This window comes from Oryza sativa, chromosome 10 (genome assembly GCF_034140825.1).
Source record: "Oryza sativa Japonica Group chromosome 10, ASM3414082v1".
In the NCBI taxonomy this organism is placed as follows: Eukaryota; Viridiplantae; Streptophyta; class Magnoliopsida; order Poales; family Poaceae; genus Oryza; species Oryza sativa.
The window spans coordinates 14783083-14797624 of record NC_089044.1 but is presented as its reverse complement, the minus strand read 5'-3'; the positions used below and the strand labels follow the sequence as shown (position 1 = coordinate 14797624).

Genomic DNA, 14542 nt, shown 5'->3' with positions numbered 1-14542 from the left:
ATCGGACCGTTCTTATGTGATACTAGTTTACTACTGATTCTAAAACCCTTTTTAGTCCGGCTTGTAGTAACCGATACAAGAAAATCGAGACTAAAATTCTTGATTTTAAAGATGCATACTACATCACAAAAAATATGTAGGATGTGGAATCCTCTCTTATTATAAAGTTAGAGCTTACTAAATCAAGATGCCACATTATCATCCACTAACAATTATTATATTTAAACATTATGTAAACATGTTATATTGTATATAATTTTATAGTATTAAAATTTATAGCTTATCAAATGTAAGCATGTTAAATCATCATCTCACATAATTCACATACTATTTCAATATGTCTCTTCGTCATTTTTATTATATCTTAAATATCTATATAGTTTATCCTAACTCCTAATTTAGTTAATGTGCTCTCTCTCTCTCTCTTCTCTCATTAATCCATATTGTCAGGATTACGGATAAGGCATACCTCCTATCTTACCACTTATGGAATATACCGATAAGGTATACCTTCACGTACACGGATCGTTCCAACATACGTTGTAGGAATCTTTACAAATTATGGAAAATATCTCCACGGGTCAAAGTAATTTCCAAAGTCCTACTCGGAAGGGATAGTTCCTGTGGTATCGTGCAAGGTCCGATATCTCCGAGTCTTACTTGGGGATCAAGATGATCCACGGTATAAAAGGGACCCCCACGGAGGGGTGCAAGGCATCGCATATCATCACCTACACACCCACCATAGTTTACGAAGCCGGAGTATGCGAAGCCAAGTTGTTGGGAGATCTCGTCGGATACACCGACTACGATCTCGTTGGTATCGTCGGTTTCGTCTACTTCCATTGTAATCTGTGTTTTTCCATCATCAATCCCATATAAACTGGACTAGGGTTATTACCTGATAAGGCGCATGAACCAGTATAATCCTTTTCTTTTATTTGCTTGATGTTGTACTACGTAGATTCTCGTTCCAACGGACCCCAATACCCAAATCATTCGGTCCACGGGTATCCCCCGTCGACACATATCAAATCAATTGTTTTGTCCTTAGATGATTATCTATGGTCCAAATTATATCCCTCATTTTCTTCTTTTATTAAGTCATATTACCTTAATTGTTTTTAGCCCTTAAACGATTAATCTATGATCCAAACTATCTCCCTTCTTTTCTTCTCTCATAAAGCCACATCAAATTTTACATTTGAATCATCATTCTATATACTATTAAATTTAAATTACCATAAACCACATCAACTTACATAAGTTTACATTGTCTAGCTATCTTAGATATTACTTTTACTTAGTACTATCATACAAAATTCCTGCAACAACGCGCGGGGTTTCACATAGTTTGAACTCAAGATATCTCAACCCTTACACACATTACCATCCCACCTACTCCACACATCAAACTTGCATAGAGATGTTTTCCTTTTGAACTAACTCTCGAGACATCTTTAGTGTTGGTTGCTTAGTTAACATCAACCAGAACTAAAGATCCACCAGCGTTAATCTTGATTGGTGCTACCAACCAGTATAAAAAATATATATTTAATAGTGGTCGGTGTTAATAACCGGGACTAAAGATATTTGTACGGACTTGGACTTTTTAGAACCGGGACTAAAGAGCTTTATTACCCGTTCTTAATACATCCGGTATATTTATGGTCTGGGGCACTAAATAAAAGATGAGTTCTCTCTTAGTTATATATAAGTTTGTATCTAGCTGCAGGAATAAGATACAAAGGGCACATCATCAAGCATGGTGTGATATTTATTACTTCTCCTATAAATTAACTTCTACTCCTTTCATTTCATATTATAAGTAGAAGTAATATGCAGATGCATACTACAAATTAACTTCCACTGGTGGAGAAACCCTTTGTAGTCCCGGTTCGTAACCCCCCTTTAGTCCCGGTTTCCAAACCGGGAGTACCAATCCGGGACTAAAGATCGCTATCTTTAGTCCCGGGTGAAATAACCGGGAGTAAAGATCGATCTTTAGTCCCGGTTGGTGTTACCAACCGGGACTAAAGATAGAGCTGACCTTTTTTTTTTGCATGCCCCTGTTGCTGCATGGTTTATATATATCTATATATATATATATATATATATATATATATATATATATATATATATATATATATATATATATATATATATATATATATATATATATATATATATATATATATATATATATATATATATATATATATATATAAACCATGCATATATATGTTATGCAAATGCATATGTATATAGATATATATATGAACAAAATATATTTACATTATAGAAAATGTGTACACATGCATATAGAAACATATGTAGTCATGTATTAATTACAATCCATTATATGTCCTAGCTAGCTACGATTTCGACGTAGTAGTACTCGCTGCTAGCTCAGAAGCTAAGGACCGGTGAATTGTGTTTCCGTCGTAGTAGAATTCACCCTTGGGATCAAGGATTTCTTCGTTGATGAATCCCATGAGTTGTTCTTGAACCGCCGCGATAAATTCCTTGTGTGTGGTCAGGTTATCCCTCATGCGAATAAACTATATGAATGTATGAAATTGATTAGTAATTAAACAAGAAATCGCTACGTAATGAAATTTTGAATTTATTTGTACGTACATCGAGCTCTCTTGTGGTGATGATTTGGTCTGCAAGGCAGTGGCAATACTCGCACACGTAATAGCCGCACAAGTTAGTTCCCTGCTTTTGCTTTGCGCACTACAAATAAATGACAAACAACGAGAGATCTAATTAATATACACTTGTATGTATTTGAATCGGAGAAATATAAATGTAGAGCATGTGTACTCACAGGAAATTTGAACTTCCGCCTAAGTCTTTCTCTCCATTTGCCGCGGACCAAATGACGGAACCGATACCAAGCCCTACATGGAGTTTAAAGCTATGATTCGTAGTAGCAATTAACATAACAAGATTTTCTTAATTAACAAAGGAACTTATGACGGTACCTGTCTATAAGTTTGAAAACCTTGTCAAACGTAGACTCTTTTTTATCCATTGAGTCATATACGTTGACGGTGCAGGCCTCCAGGTCGATGAGTAAAAGCACCCAGTGGAATCTGCAATGTGCGTGGGATGCATTACATATGAAACACTTAGCAAGTTCGTACGGGAATGAAATTTGGTATGTAGGAAGACAGTAAAATTAAACTAACTCTGTGTTGTATGGCAACAGTATGAACGTCTTGTAATGCTGCGCCTTCAGGAGATGGACGAGATTGTCCTCTGTTTCTTGTGGATATTGGTCGAGCATTGCGACGTTTACTTTCCGAGGGTCGATGAATCCAGTATCGAAAACCCTCCGCCGTCGGGCCCTTTGAATCTCCATTCTACAACGATAAAAGGGAGTATATTATTTTCTATGGTCTACTTATATACAAGGACCTAATTAATTAAAGGAGACGTATAGTAAGAAATCTAACTGAACGATATACTTACAAAATCCAGCAACTCATAATAGAGACGTCGAGGGCGTCCAGCTGGTATAGTTCGTAGATTCCCCTGAAATTGATCCAGAGAATGTCATCTCCTTGCAAGAAGTCCGTGTCCCTGATCCTCGCTCCGATCATCTCTCTACCGGTGGCGCTCATCTCCATGTACAGCTGATGGAACTTGTACATTTGTGTGGGTAGGGACTGCAGCAGCTCAGGCTTGACAAGCGGTTTACCGAGTTCGTACATGTATTTCACTTCTGCCTTTTCGATTGGTGCGACTCCTAGCAATTGATCCGTAGTTAGACCGGTGTCAGTAATAAATTGTTCTATCGTCATTTCTTTACCGGTCACCAACGGCTCGATCTCCTGGTTTGGTTGCTCTCCAAGCTGAGGGACTGGTTTGGACTTTCCAGAAGATGCTTTCTTCAGCGTTCGCTCATAGTCCGATAGCTTGATGGCCTCCTTGACAGATGCAGACATACCCCTAAAGAAGTTCCTGACACTGGGGTCTATAGGAATCTTCTTTTCTGGACTTCGAGGCTTGAATTGTCTCTTGACTTCTGATGCAACGTAAGCGTCAAGCTCCTCTTGCGTGCAATCGTACCCCGGGTCCTTGTTCTTGGCGGCGTCAACTTTCGCCTTCTTTGTTGCCCTTGTGTGGGCAAGCGGTGGAGCTGGGGGGGCCCTTGACTTTGAAGGTGCCGGAAGAGGGGCTTGCGGGGGAGTAGGTGTAGGAGCACGAGGAGGAGTCGGTGCAGGATCCTGAGGAGTCGATGCTGGAGCCTGAGGTGGAGACGGTGCTGGCGGAGCATGAGGAGGAGACGGTGCAGGATCCTGAGGAGGAGATGGCGGAGCCGGAGGAGATGGTGCACGAGACGCCGCTTGTCGCCCAGGGAGGATGATGTACCGCCTGCGCCATAGAATAATGGCATGGCATGTGTCTCGTAGATGCGTCTCACCGTCTCCTCCAGGGTAATCCAGCTCGAGGTCCTCGTACGCGCCTTCGACCAACTCAACTTCGACCTTGGAGTATCCTGCTGGAATCGGCCTGCAGTGGTAAGTACCTGAAGGGTCCGTTGGGATGGCCATGCCCGACGCCACCTTCATGTTGTGAGAGATTATTTATTAGTAATCAACATATATAAGCAGCAACTAGCAGAATGGCTAAATCTTACCTTTATTGATAAGTTCTTGAAAGGAATATGCAGCTCACATGGTGTCCGCTGAGTGATGTCATCAACGGGACAGGTCGATTCGTCCTGTGTTTGCATGGCGTCCATGCTCTGTGATCCTACCTGCCCCGTTGAGGCGCAGCTGCTACGGTTTCCTGACGGGCTCACCATTGCAGGAGGAATGGTCGGCTGGGGATCATGGGACCGATGTGCGGCCATGCGTTCATCAACCTTCCTTGCCACCTCCTCTTGCATGTTGAGTTCGTAGCTCGATACCCGGAACTCTAGGTCTGCAATCTTCGCCTCGGTATCTCTCTTGCTCCTCATCCGACTCCTGTACGTGTGGATGTCCTCCTTGAAACCAATCTTCCAAGGAATCACCCATTTCCCTCGAGTTCGTCCTGGATGCTCTGGAGTCTGCAGGGCGAGTGTCAGCTCGTCCCTATCTCTGTCTGGTCGGAACGTGCCCTGAGAGGAGGCCTCCACTGCATCTGTTAGTCGTCGCGCAGCCTCTTGTATCTGATAGCCGAAGACCAGTGAGCCATCAGCTGGGTTGAGCGTTCCACCGTGAGCATAGTACCAGAACTTCGATCGTTCCGGCCAATTGGCTGTTACCGGTTCGATAGCCCTCTCAATCAAGCTAGCCTCCATCTGCTCCCACTTCGGCATCGCGACGCTATAGCCTCCTGACCCCAAGTGGTGATGGTACTTCTTCTTGGCGGCATTTTCTTTGTTTCTTTCCATCATCGCCTTCCCTTGTTCACCTGTCTTATATGCAACGAACTCGTCCCAGTGATCCCTTAGCTTTGGGAATGTGTCGAAGTTCGGTGTCTGCCCCTTCAGTATATACTTCTGGTACAGATCTCCCTTGAAGCTCTGAAACTGTTCTGCCATTTTCTTCAGAGTCCACCTTTTCACTTTGTCCTCTGTACCCGCAGGAAGGGTGAATGTCTCGAGCATTGTGGTCCACAGCATCTCTTTCTCCGAATCTGGGACAAAGCTCTCATGATCTCCGCGTGCCCTTGTTCTTCGCCAGTACACCGTACTGACAGGCACGTTATCCCGCACAACCCAACCGCTGTGACGTACATAGTTCTTGGCGGCTTCGGCCGGGGCACTAGGACGTCCATCTTCTTCCACTTCCGTTATGATGTGCCGACCCTCAAGCTTCTTCGCTGCACCTCGTTGCCCGCGTGCCCTCTTCTGTCCAACGGAGGGTTGACTACCACTAGCCTCCTCCTCCTGGTTCCCCTCCACATCCCTTTCCACGTGCCCCTGCTGGTTCCCCTCCGCATCCCTCTCCATGTTCCCTTCCTCGTTCAAGTACTGGTTTGGATCCTCGTTCCCCTCTTCTTCATTCCAGTACTGGCTGCTTCCCTCCGCGATTGTATCGTACAATATCTGTTCCTGATCGCGGTCAGCCATCTGTTGATACAAGAAACATCTGCTAAGTCACGAGACATTTATGTTTTAACAATCTAAGTCATGTATGCTAAGTGTAAATGTCGTACATTAGAACCCTACACAACCTTACGTGCTAAGTCTAATTACAAATCGTGATATAAGCTAAGTCTAGGTGACGTATATTATACAACCCTAGCTAGTAAATAATTATATACTAAGTCTAATTACAAATAAAATAATCTTATATTAAAACTCAAATAATATTACATGCTAATACTAAAATAGTCATGTATATGCTAAGTGTTTCGTGCGTATATGCTAAGTCTAATTAAGACTACAATAGTCAATTGCTACTTGTCGCACCAATTCCGTAGTCAATAATTACATACCAAGTCTAATTACAAATAAAGTAATATTATATTAAAACTCAAATAATATTACATGCTAAGACTAAAATAGTAATGTATGCTAAGTGTTTCGTGCGTATATGCTAAGTCTAATTAAGACTACAATAGTCAATTCCTAGGAGTCGCACCAATTCCGTAGTCAATAATGTCATACTAAGTCTAATTTGCAATAAAATAATCTTATATTAAAACTCAAATAATATTAGAACACTACACAATCTTATATGATAAGTCTAATTACAGGTCTAATAATCTTAATTAATTGCATTACAAATATAACAAATCATTTATATTATTACGTCACTTGCCTGCTCCAATTCCTTTTAGGGCTAGCTCTTCCACTCAGGCTTGACGGACGACTCCGACAACACGTCTTTTCTGCAAGATAAAAAAAATGTATTAGGATAAATGCGAAGTAACATATATATATATATATATATATATAATATATATATATATATATATATTGCATTTCACGTTAACGTTCGTCCTCGTTCGTTCGCTCGTTCACACGTTCCCTAGCTCGTTCACGTTGTCGCGGCAACGTACGTTGACGTGTTCGTTCTCGCTCTCGTTCGTTCGATCGTTCTCGTTCTCGTTCGTTAACGGCGGTGTGGCGGCATCGGGGCGGCGGTTGGCGCGGCGGCGTGGCGACGGCGGCGGCGGCGTGGCGTTGGGGGGCCGTGGCGGCGGCGGCGTGGCGTGGCGGCGGTGGCGTGGCGTGGCGTGGCGGCGGCGACGTGGCGTGGCGGCGGCGGCATTGCGCGCGCGGCGGCGAAGGCGGCGGCGGCGTGGCGACGGCGGCGGCGGCGTGGCGTTGGCATGCGGCGGCGGCATTGCGCGGCGTCGAAGGCGGCGGCGTCGAAGGCGACGGAGAGAGATCGAGATCGGAGAGATCGAGATGCATGAAGGGAGCTAGATGCGGCGGCTCTCACCCCAGAGATGCGGCGGCAGCGGAGGAGGCGGAGGCGGCGGCGAGGACGACGAGCTCGAGACGACGGCGAGATACGGCGGCGTCGGCGCGGGGATTTGCCCTAGGCAGTGGCGGCGAAGGAGAAAGGCCGAAAGAGATCGATCGGCCGAAAACGTTTAAGTGTTGGTGAAGAAGACGAGGGCGCACCGGGAATATATATACCCCTGGATCTTTAGTCCCGGTTGTTGAGAACAACCGGGAGTAAAGAAAAAATCTTTACTCCCGGTTGTTGAGAACAACCGGGACTAAAGATATCTTGATATCTTTAGTCCCGGTTGTTGAGAACAACCGGGAGTAAAGAAAAGATCTTTAGTCCCGGTTGTTCTCAACAACCGGGAGTAAATATCTTTTCCCGCTATTTCGAAATTCTTTTTAAACCCGGTTAGGGTTAAGAACCGGGACTAAAGATTATAGCACTGCATATGATTTTCGCTTACATATGTGTTTATAAAATAGAAGTTAATGCATTAACATTATTTAAAGTACAAAGATTGATGACAATTACTTCGAAAAATTATTTTTGTCTGTAATAAATTAAGTGGATAAATCGTAATAAGCAAATATATGACTTATAATTAATAAAAATTCCAATATATATATATTCTTAGCATATATATGAATGATATTATTATATTGGTAAAAACTCTAATTAAGATATTAATGTACATACTGCATGATTTAAAATTAATAAAAATTGTAATCATCATATGTACTTAGCGTAAGAATTATATTAAATTAAATGCTAAAAACTCTAATTAATATATGTAAATGCCACATGCATGATTTAAACCTTTTAAAAATTCGAATAGTCATATATAAGTAGCATATGAAAGATAGTAAATTAAATTGTGAAAAACTCTAATATATGAATGATAGTTTTAAAAATATATTAAATTTAATACTTTTAAAAATTCTCCAGTCAATTATAATTAGCATATGAATGATAGTAAATTAAATGTTAAAAACTCTAATTAACATATGAAATTGCCACTTGCGTGATTTAAAACTTTTAAAAATCCTCTAGTCAATTATAATTAGCATATGAATGCTAGTAAATTAAATGTTAAAAACTCTAATTAACATACATATGAAATTGCCACCTGTGTGATTTAAAACTTTTAAAAATTGTAAGTATCACATATAACTAACATATACATGATTTAAACTTGTTGAAACCTCTAATAATCGTGCGTAATTAACATATGCCATACATCAATTGATTTATATGGATAATCAATAGATCCAAAATAGTTTACATCGTGTACACAATAATTACGGCATTACATCGGCGGTGACGGTTGACCGCACGTACTTTCTCCTCACTATTGTTCCCTCCTTGTGATCGCTGCGTGAGTAAGGGGTGTCTTCATTTGATAGGAGGATGCTAGGGTCAATCGTCACTGTGAAAGGGGGTTGCCCATCCAACTGATCGTAATCCTCGTCAGTCTTGTCCTCAACTCCGACGATTTTTCTTTTGCCTGGGAGAACCACTTGACGCTTAGGCTCATCAGGCCCTCTGCCCTTCTTTCCTTTGCTAGACATGTCCTTCACGAAAAAGACTTGCGTTACATCATTGGCAAGGACAAAAGGTTCGTCCGAGTATCCAACCTTGTTAAGGTCAACAGTTGTCATCCCACTGTCATCAATCATTACGCCTCCACCAGTCAACCTAACCCATTAGCACCGGAACAGAGGAACCTTGAGAGGACCATAGTCAAGTTCCCATATGTCCTCGATGGCACCGTAATACGTGGCAGTTGTTCCATCGTGTCCCATGGCATCGACACGAACAGCGCTGTTTTGGTTCGTGCTCTTCATGTCTTGGGCTCTCGTGTAGAATGTGTACCCATTGATCTCATATCCCTGGAATGTCGCGATAGACCCAGACGGTCCCCTCGCCAGGAAGGCAAGTTGTTGGTTGATCGACTCGTTACCCATGAGATGTTGTCGTAGCCACGCGGGGAAAGTATCAATGTGATGCCGTGTAATCCATGCATCGGACTTACCGATGTTCCTGGCGCGAACTAGAGCCAAGTGCTCCTCGATGTAAGGAGCTACCAATGAAGAGTGTTGCAGAACAGTGAAATGGGCTTTACGGAATAAATTGTTGTCTACCGTCATTATTGCTTTCCTTCCGAGAGTTCCCTTTCCCCGTAGTCTCCCTTCATGGCGTGATTCAGGTACCCCGATTGGGCGAAGGTCTTTGATAAATTCTACGCAAAATTCGATGACCTCCTCTGTTCCATAACCCTTGGCGATGCTTGCCTCTGGACGAGCACGGTTACGAACATACTTCTTCAGAACGCCCATGTACCTCTCGACAGGAAACATGTTGTGTAGGTACATAGGCCCGAGAATACGGATCTCTTTCACAAGGTGACAAAGCAGATGCGTCATTATATTGAAAAATGAAGGTGGAAATATCAACTCAAAACTGACGAGACATTGCACCACTTCATTCTGAAGGGCTTCTAATCTATCCGGATCGATGACCTTCTGCGAAATTGCGTTCATGAATGCACATAGCTTTGTTATTGTTGCCCGGACATTGTCTGGAAGGATACCCCTTATTACAACTGGAAGCAGTTGTGTCATCAACACGTGACAGTCATGGGACTTTAGGTTTATGAACTTCTTCTCCTTCGTGCTTATTATTCGCTTGATATTCGTGGAGTATCCAGACGGTACCTTTATGCTCTCCAAGCATTCAAACATACTTTCCTTCTCTGCCTTGCTAAGAGTGTAGCTGGCTGGACTCAAGTAATGGCTTCCTTTCTCCTTTGGTTCCGGGTGAAGGTCGCCGCGTTGTTCCATATGCTTCAGATCATTACGTGCTTCCAGTGTATCTTTCGACTTTCCGTATACACCTAGGAAGCCAAGAAGGTTTACGCAAAGGTTCTTAGTGAGGTGCATCACGTCGATTGCGTGGCGTACGTCCAAGAATTCCCAATATGGTAACTCCCAAAATATAGAGTTCTTTTTCCACATCGCCGCGTGACCATCTTCGCTCTCTATATGCTGGCTTCCAGGCCCCTTTCCGAACACTACTTTAAGATCTTTAACCATAGCAAACACTGTTTTCCCGCTGCGATGTTTAGGCTTCGTACGGTGGTCGGCCTTATGTTCGAAGTGCTTGCCTTTCTTCCGTACCGGGTGGTTTGCTGCAAGGAATCGACGATGACCCATGTATACAACCTTCCTACAGTGCTTAAGATACGTACTTTCTGTTTCATCCATACAGTGAGTGCAAGCCTTGTACCCCTTGTTGGACTGTCCGGATAGGTTGCTAAGTGCAGGCCAATCGTTGATGGTTACGAACAGCAGCGCTCGTAGGTTAAACTCCTCCTGTTTGTCCTCGTCCCACACGGGGACACCTTTCTTCTTCCACAACTGTTTAAGATCTTTGACCAGTGGTCTTAGGTACACGTCGATGTCGTTACCAGGTTGCTTGGGGCCTTGAATAATAATCGGCATCATTATGTACTTCCTCTTCATGCATAGCCAGGGGGGAGGTTGTAGATACACATCGTAACGGGCCAAGTGCTATGGCCGCTGCTCATCTCTCCAAAAGGATTCATGCCATCCGTACTCAAACCAAACCGTATGTTTCGTGCGTCCTTTCCAAATTCTTTAAATTTTCTGTCGATGTTTCGCCACTGCGAACCATCGGCGGGGTGTCTCAGCATCCCGTCCTGTTGACGCTCTTCAGCGTGCCATCGCAACATTCTAGCATTCCCCTTGTTCCTGAACAAACGCCTTAGCCGTGGTATTATAGGAAAATACCACATCACCTTAGCAGGAATTCTCTTCTTTGTTAGCTGCCCGTCAACTTCTCCTGGATCGTCCCGTCTAATCTTGTATCGTAGTGCTTTGTAAACAGGGCATGCTTCTAGGTTCTCATACTCCTCACCGCGATATAGGATACAATCGTTCGGACATGCGTGAATCTTATGAACTTCCAGTCCTAACGGGCAGACTATCTTCTTAGCCTCGTACGTTGTCTCGGGCAATTTGTTTCCCCCCGGAAGAATGTTCTTGACGAGTTTCAATAAATCGCCAAATGCCTTGTCACTAACCCCATTTTTTGCCTTCCATTGCAACAACTCCAGAGTGGTATCCAACTTTTTGTGCCCCTGCTCGCAACCTGGGTACAACGAAGTTCTGTGGTCCTCCAACATCTTGTCCAATTTATGGGCCTCCTTTTCACTTTCGCAGTCTTCCCTGGCGTCCTGCAACATCTGACCAAGATCATCCGCAACGTCGTTACCATCAGCAGCTATTTCCTCCTCGCCCGTTTGATTTCCTTCAAATCCAACATACTGAGCAAAGTCCGGAATATTGTCGTCTTCCACTTCATCTTCTTCCATTTCAACACCTTGCTCTCCGTGGGATGTCCAACAATTATAGCTTGGCATGAACCCCGACTCAAACAAGTGGAAATGAATAGTCCTGGATGCAGAATACTCCTTCTGATTCTTACACTTATTGCATGGACAACAAATAAAACCCCTTTGCCTGTTAGCTTCGGCCACTCTCAAAAAATAGTGCACGCCGTCAATAAACTCTTTGGACCGCCGATCAGCGTACATCCATTGCCGATCCATCTACATGAGTCAAAAAAACCGCACACAAATAATTATTCTTACAATAATGACAGTCATACAATAATTATAAGATATCTTTATTCATACAAAAATCATAAAATATTACACCAAATAATTCATAAAAACTATTTGTAAAGTTTTAAACTAATTTTAATGTGTTTTACTTCTTTTAATTTTTATTTTAGTTTGTTTTCTATTATTTAATATTAACTTTCACTAGAGTTTTCCTTCTCAACTATTTTATAAAACCTTGTTTAGCAAATGAACTAAATTTCTATATATTCTTTCTTCCCCACACACATTTTCTCTCTCATCAACTTACAACTAAATTTTGGAGACAAAAAAAGTGTGCAAAACATAGGTGCAAATGTAGTATGACAAAAAAAAACATTGGAGGATGAAGTTGCAAACCTTTTAGGCACCTCCGATTTGTATGTAATCACCAAAATAAATTCAATAGAAATTTTGGCATGACCTCCCCTCTTTTTTGAAGAAATTTTGAAGCTTGCTCGGGCAGCTGGAGGAGGAAGAAGACATATATATAGGGGTGGGACTTTAGTCCCGGTTGGTAGCACCAACCGGGACTAAAGATCACCGGGATCATTAGTCCCGGTTGGTATTACCAACCGGGACTAAAGTTAAGATTTTTAGTCTCGGTTGGTAGCACCAACCGGGGCTAAAGATCACCGGGATCTTTAGTCCCGGTTGGTATTACCAACCGGGACTAAAGTTAAGATCTTTAGTCCCGGTTGGTGCTACCAACCGGGACTAAAGATCCCGGGGGGGCCTGACAGGTCCTGACAGCATTCGAACCGGGACTAAAGATGATCTTTAGTCCCGGTTGGTAACACAAACCGGGACTAAAGATCAAATATGCCCGTTACCCTTTTGAACCGGGACTAAAGATCATCTTTAGCCCCGGTTTTTATTGCATCCGGGACTATTGTGGAAATCGGCCGACCGACGAAAGATGGTTTCTCTACCAGTGTTCTACTCCTTCCATTTCTGCTGATCCTACAAATTATTTTGTTTCTAGTCAAACTTCTTTATATTTGACTAAGTTTAAGAAAAGTATAGTAACATCTATAACACCAAATTAATTTAATCAAATGTACCATGGAATACATTTTCATAAAATGGCCTGGTGAATCGCCGAATCGGTGCCCCACGTCAGAGCATTGCCACGCCATGGGGATTGTTGTTGTGGCAAGGCCTGGATGCTGTCAGCTAGCTAGCTAATCATAGTTTAGCAGACGAAAATGCAGGCGAGGCAGGCAAACGACTTGAATGACCATTGACACCTTCGAGTACAACACACATGCACCTGATCTGTCGCCGCTGCAGCTCGTTTCCTCTCATATTCTGAAGTTTCTTGTTGACTGCTGGCTGAGCCAGCTGCATATGCAGCTGATCTGACATGCATGATGACATTGTACATTTACAAACTAGGACAATACTAGTGCGATTGGAAGGCATCAAGAAATGTAGCTTGCCGAGGATCTCATGTTGTACCCAGGCAAATTGCCTAGAACACCGTTTAACCATTGGGATTATTCATGTGATTATTCATGACTTGATTAACCTGGCAAGTTAGTTAATTTGTTTAATTCATGTGTTTATTCCCGCGATTGTGCAGCACAGCCTTAGTTTTATCACTTGTTCTTCGCCATATATATATATATATGCGTGTGCGTCACCCATGAGAAGGATCATCTGTCTTAGCCATGGTGAGTCAGGAGTGCATGGTGTTGTATCTTTGGGCAACTATGAGTAACCTGTAACCTCCTAAAATACAATATATAATTGCTATTATGGCTCTTGCTGCAAGAGAAAACATTCTCTCACTACTGATAAACCGCAGGCAAGGGGATAGATGAAATTCATAATCGCGCATTACTGATGTAACATATATAGATTCTCAAACAAGGATATTATGGATTTCACATGGCTCCGCTTTATTTTCTCTTCATGATTTCCTTTTTCTCAAGTATTAAATTTTCCTTCACATGTCCATTTGCCTAGTTTTAGGCCGGTTTAGTTCCCAATTCTTTTTCCCCAAAACATCGTATCGAATCCTTTAACATATGTATGAAGAATTAAATATAGATAAAAACAAAAAACTAACTGTACAGTTTACATTGAAATTGAGAGACGAATCTTTTTAGCCTAATTAGTCCTTGATTATTGATTTGCCATAAGTGCTACAGTAACCCACATGTGCTAATGACGGTCTAATTAGACTCAAAAGATTCGTCTCGCGATTTACAGGCGAGTTATGAAATTATTTTTGTCATTCGTGTCCAAAAACCTCTTCCGACATCTGGTCGAACGTCCGATGTGACAAAAAAATTATTTTCGCGAACTAATAAACAGGGCCTTTAAATGGTTGAGGAGGTTGGACAATTAAATAAACTAGTTAAAGTGAGACAAAACACACTGCTGATAACCCCAACTCACATAAGTTTGCTTCCATTAATTTCATAAAGTAGATGCACCCCATCCACAA

The 14542-nt window shown here is 42.4% G+C and overlaps 1 pseudogene; it reads right to left on the bottom strand.

Moving 5' to 3' along the window:
* Positions 1-8725: 8725 nt before the first annotated feature.
* LOC136353780 (uncharacterized) lies at positions 8726-12021 on the bottom strand (annotated as a pseudogene).
* Positions 12022-14542: the final 2521 nt, after the last annotated feature.